This window comes from Narcine bancroftii, chromosome 4 (genome assembly GCF_036971445.1).
Source record: "Narcine bancroftii isolate sNarBan1 chromosome 4, sNarBan1.hap1, whole genome shotgun sequence".
Classification (NCBI taxonomy): Eukaryota; Metazoa; Chordata; class Chondrichthyes; order Torpediniformes; family Narcinidae; genus Narcine; species Narcine bancroftii.
The window spans coordinates 307,555,382-307,561,381 of NC_091472.1; the positions used below are offsets into that span (position 1 = coordinate 307,555,382).

Sequence of the window (6,000 nt, forward strand, 5' to 3'; positions counted from 1 at the left end):
AGAAAGAACTAAGGTGCTCAATAAAGCGACCTCCCAGTCTGTGTCCAGTCTCTCCGATGTAGAGGAGACCACAGAAGCAGCACTGGATGCAGTAGATGGCCCCTGCAGATTCACAAGTAAAGTTGCTTCACTTGGAAGGACTGTTTGGGGCCCCAAATGATTCTGAGGGAAGATGTGTGGGTGCAAGTCGAGCATTGCCTGCAGTCACAGATATAGATCCCAAGGGGATAAATGGTGGGGAGGAGTGGACAAGGGAGTCATGGAGGGAGTGGTCCCTGCAGAAGGTGGAGAAGGGGATGTGTAGGATCACGTAGAAGATGGCGGAGGAGGACGTGTTGTGGGGTGGTAGGTAAAGACAAGAGGAATCCTCTTGTGTGGGGGTAGAGGGGGGGCCAGGGCAGAGGGAAAGCCATGTTGTTTCAAGGAGGTGGACACCTCTGATGATCTGGCATGGAAGTCTTCATCCTGGGTGCAGATGCGACAGAGGAATTGAGAGAATTGAATGCAATCCTTAGAGGGAACAGGGTGGGAAGTGCTGCAGTCAAGGTAGCAATGGTTTATAGATTTTGTCGAGAATTTTTCTCCTGAGATGGAGACAGAGAGAGCGAGGAAATGGAGAATGTTGCTAGAGATGGACCAAGAAAATTAGAGCTCAGAGTGGAACTTGGCAGCCATGTGGATGTAGGTTTACTACAATCACTGTGTCTGCAGCCTATTGCGTTTCATGTCACATACGCATAGAATACCTTGAGTTCTTCTTAATCCTACATGCCAAGGCCTTTTCTCATGCCTCCTTCAAGCTCTCCTAATTCCTTTCTTAAGCTTCTTCCTGGCTACCATATATTCTTCATGAGCCCTTTCTGTTTCCTGCTTCCTATATCTAAAGTACGCTTCCTTCTTCCCCTTGACCAGCTGCCTCACCTGGATTAATCAAGGTTTCCTTTTCCTACCATCTGTTCCGAGTTTCAGTGAGACAAACCTATCCCGAGCACAAGTGATCCCTACATTACTTCCACATTAGTTTGGTACTTTCACACTTGAACATGTTTCCAAGTTACTCTCACTGGTTCCTGCCTCAACCCACCGTAATTAGCCCTTCTCCAATTAAGCCCTTTCCAATATTATGATACATTTAACAGTTAAGCCAGTAATGTGGATCATTCACTAAAACCTAGATTAATCATGGAGTAGTTAAAAAGCATTGTGTGGCATTTGGTGCTCTGAAGGTTTGAACTCCACATGCATACCAACTGGACATTTCAGACATGTTAAATTGTGACAATATGTGCATAACTTATCTGAATTAAGAAGTGGAGAGCATTTGTGGGGATTCAACACTTGCATTCCACATCAAGTAAATCTATTTATTGATAGGTTTACACATCCAGCTAATCATACAAAAACTATGCACAGTCCAGTTTATGGAAACACTATTTACAATCTTTGCATTTTCACATTATGAATCTATGGAACTATAAATACCACATGTAAAAAGTCTTTTTTACCCAATTCCAGCCAAGATAATCCCATTCACCTGCATTTGGCCCCTATCAATCTTTATCATCCCTGTCCAAATTTTGATTTTACACGTTGTGTAAAATCTATTACCTCATTTAAGAAACCCACCACATTCTATGTGGAAAAATCTGCCCTATGATCCCTTCTCTCCTTTAAACATGTGCCTTCCACTTTCAGATCTCTGTCATACCGGCACCCAGGATGAGACACCTGTCCCCATTCTATCAATTCCTCCATCTCCGTTGAAACTGCACCCATAATGAGAAACCCACCAACTCCCACAGCTACCTCGACTGTACCTCTTCCCACCTTGACCCATAAGGATTTAATTTCATTCTCTCAATTCCTCTGTCTCTGTCACATCTGCACCCAGGATGAGTTTTTTCCATGCCAGATCAGAGGTACCTTCCTTCTTCAAACAACGCAGCTTCCCTTCTACCACCATATCCTCCATTACCCGCACATCTGCCCTGGCCCCCTCCACTATCATGCACAACAGGTACAGGATTCTTCTTGTCCTACCTTCCACCCCACTAGCCTCCACATCCAACACATCCTCCTCCGCCATTTCTGCCACCTACTACGTGACCCCACCATTGGACGCATTTCCTTCTCCGCCTTCTGCACGGACCGCTCCTTCCGTGGCTCTCTTGTCCACACCTCCCTCCCCACCAATCCTACCCTTGGGACCTACCCCTGTGACCACATGAGATAGAACCATACAATTACAGCATGAAAACAGGCCTTTACAGCCTTTCTAGTCCAGACCAAAACTCTTACACTCTACCAATCCCATTGACCATCACTCTGCCCATAATCCTCCATACCCTTTCCATCCATATAGCTATCCAATTTTTTGTACCTGCCTCCACTATTTCCACTGGGAGCACTTTCCACACAGACACCACTCTGAGTAAAGAAACTCTCTCTTGTGTTACACCTAAACTTTTGACCCAACTCTCAGCTCATGTCCTCTAATTCGAATCTCCCTTATCCTCACTGGAAAAAGTCTATCCACGTCTACTCTATTTAACCCCCTCAAAAGTTTTTAAAACGTTATCAAATTGCCCCTCAGCCTTCTATGCTTCAAGGAATAAAGACCCAACTTGTTTAGCCTTTCTCTACGACAGGTGCTGAAACTCAGGTATCATTCTGGTGAATCTTCTCTTTACTCTCTCTATTTTGTTCACATCCTTCCTATAATTTGGTGACCAGAATTGAACAAAATATTCCAAATTTGGCCTCACCAATGGCTTGAATGTTTTTAACATTATCTCTCAACTCTTATACTCTATGCTCTGATTTACAAAGGCCACAATTCCAAAGACCTTCTTCACTACTCTATCCACCTCAGATTCCACCTTCAGGGAACTGTGTACCATTATTCCTTGATCTCTCTTTTTATTTGCATTCTTTAACGTCGTACCATTCACCATATACAGTTAAACCTCATTAGAACACGGTAGTTGGGGTCCAAGATTTCATACCACGTTACAGCCGAGTCGTGGAACAGATGCATATATGTCATGATTCAGGAAGCAGGAAAACAGAATACTGTGACACAAACCCTAGAATAAGACCTTTAAACTCCACATATTAACATCAACATCTTGTAAATGAGCCATGAGTCCATTCTGAGTTTGTGGCTGTTAGCCACTGTTACCTGGCAATCCTAAAATCAATGTTTGGGGTCCGCAGATACCCGCGCTATAAGCGATTCCATGGATTAACGAATCGCGTTCTAACGAGGTTTCACTGCATGTCCTAATTTGATTAGTCCTACAAAAATGTAGCACCTCACATTTTCACCATTAAACTCCATTTGCCAACTTTCAGCCCACTCTTCTAACTTGCCAAAATCTCTCTGCAAGCTTTGAAAACCTTCTTCATTATCTATAACACATCTGCATAAGCATACTTTCTAATCCAATTGACCACCCCATCATCTAGATCATTAATGCATATAACAAACAACAATGGACCCAGTACAGATCCTTGAGGCACACCATGAGTCACAGGCTTCCATCCTGACAGTTATTCACCAACCACTCTGACATCTCCCATCCAGCCACTGTTCAATCTATTTTACCACTTCGATATTCACAACTAACGATTGAACATTAATAACTAACCATCCATGGAATCTCGTCAATGACTTCACTGAAATACACATTGACAACATACACTGCCTTAACCTTGAAACCTCTTCAAAAAATTCAATATAATTTGTCAAACAAGACCTTCCACATACAAATCCAAGGATAACAGACCCACTCTCCTCTCCCTCCAGTTCAGGACACCCCTCTCCCCATAACCTCCTCCAGTGCAAGCCACCCCCTCTCCCCATAAACCCCTCCAGTGCAGCCCCCCCTCTCCCCATAGCCCCCTCCAGTGCAGCCCCCCTCTCCCCATAACCCCCTCCAGTGCAGCCCCCTCTGTCCCCATAACCCCCTCCAGTGTGCCACACCCTCTCCCCATAAACCCCTCCAGTGCGGCCACCCCTCCCCATAACCCCCTCCAGTGCAGTCCACCCCTCTCACTCATAACCCCCTCCAGTGCAGCCCCCTCTCCCCATAACCCCCTCCAGTGCAGCCCTCTCTCCACATAACCCCCTCCAGTGCAGCCCAACTCTCCCCATAAACCCCTCCAGTGCAGCCCCCCTCTCCCCATAACCCCTCCAGTGCAGCCAAACCCTCTCCCCATAAAAACCTTCCAGTGCAGCCCCCTCTCCCTAATTAACCCCCTCCAGTGCAGCCCCTCTCTCCCCATAACCCCCTCCAGTGCAGCCCAACTCTCCCCATAAACCCTCCAGTGCAGCCCCCCTCTCCCATAACCCCCTCCAGTGCAGCCCCTCTCTCCCCATAACCCCCTCCAGTGCAGGCCCAACTCTCCCCATAAACCCCTCCAGTGCAGCCCCCCTCTCCCCTAAACCCAGTCCAGTGCAGCCCCCTGTCCCCATAACCCCCTCCAGTGTGGCCACACCCTCTCCACATAAAACCCTCCAGTGCGGCAACCCCCTCCCCATAACCCCTCCAGTGCAGTCCACCCCTCTCCTCATAACCCCCTCCAGTGCAGCCCTCTCCCCATAACCCCCCTCCAGTGCAGCACCTCTCTCCACATAACCCCCTCCAGTGCAGCCCAACTCTCCCCATAAACCCGCTCCAGTGCAGCCCCCTCTCCCCATAACCCCCTCCAGTGCAGCCAACCCTCTTCCCCAATAAAAACCTCCAGTGCAGCCCCCTCCTCCCCATAACCCCCTCCAGTGCAGCCCCTCTCTCCCCATAACCCCCTCCAGTGCAGCTCAACTCTCCCCATAAACCCCTCCAGTGCAGCCCCCTCTCCCCATAACCCCCTCCAGTGCAGCCCCTCTCTCCCATAAACCCCTCCAGTGCAGCCCCCTCTCCCCATAACCCCCTCCAGTGCAGCCCCTCTCTCCCCATAAACCCCTCCCAGTGCAGCCTCCTCTCCCCATAACCCCCCTCCAGTGCAGCCCAACTCTCCCCATCAAACCCCTCAGTGCAGCCCCCCTCTCCCCATACCCCCTCCAGTGCAGCCCCTCTCTCCCCATAAACCCCTCCAGTGCAGCCCCCCTCTCCCCATAACCCCCTCCAGTGCAGCCCCCCCTGTACCCATAACCCCCTCCAGTGCAGCCCCTCTCTCCCCATTAACCCCCTCCAGTGCAGCCCCCCCCGACCAACACGCTGAGTTGGGGAACCCAGCCTGGTTTCTCATTTCTCTCCCAGCCCACAGGAAGTCGACGTCCAGTCCCTGGGTCTGGGGTGGGGGGGGGGGGGGGGGGGCTGTGGGGGAGGGGGGGGCTGTGGGGGGGGGGGTGGAATCAAAATGCAACGGCGCAGATATTTCCACCCACAGGGTCAAGGGAGGCAGATATTGCCCCGAAGTGGGGGGGGGATTCGGAGCCGGAGAGGCAGTGGGGCGCTGCCCCTGAAACAAAGCCCCATCCCGACACCGGCTCAGGCCTACTCCCCCCCCCCCCAAACCCACCCCCCCACCCCGTGAACCCCCTCCCCCACCTATCCCCCCCCCCCCCCCCCCGTCGTTTTATAGCCAGGAATAAATTTCCAAAAGGGAAAGCAATTGTATTACCAGCGGCAGCGGACGGACGGCCGAGTCCCAGCGGCGACTTTACGGAGGGAGCGGCCCGGGGGAGGGAGGGAGCGGCCCGGGGGGGAGGGAGGAGCGGCCCGGGGGGGGGGGAGGGAGCGGCCCGGGGCGGACGCCCTCCTTTGTTGCCCGTGGAGACTCGGCTGCGCGCGCAGGGTGAGGTCGTCGCGAGCCCCGCTGCCCCGCTTCACCTGCAGGCGCGCGGCTTCTCCCCCCCCCCCTCCACCCCACCCCCCCCCCCCCCCCCGCGCGAGCAGCCGAATGAACTCACCCCCTCCTCTCCTCCTCTTGCTCGGCGGGACGGGCGACAATCGCATCCCTTGCCAGTCGCCTGCGTCCAGACTTCGCCCCCGCCCC

At 51.7% G+C, this 6,000-nt stretch overlaps 1 protein-coding gene across 4 annotated transcripts in view; it reads right to left on the minus strand.

The window, feature by feature from the left end:
* Positions 1–6,000, minus strand: part of sestd1 (SEC14 and spectrin domains 1) — a 153,856-nt gene extending 147,856 nt beyond the window's left edge. Inside the window, exon 1 of one of the 4 annotated variants that reach the window (XM_069935853.1) lies at positions 5,915–6,000. The gene's annotated coding sequence lies outside the window, so the exon portion shown is untranslated. Of the gene's footprint in view, positions 1–5,625; positions 5,717–5,914 lie in introns of those variants that run through there. The other 3 variants (XM_069935856.1, XM_069935857.1, XM_069935855.1) reach the window with 3 other exon arrangements.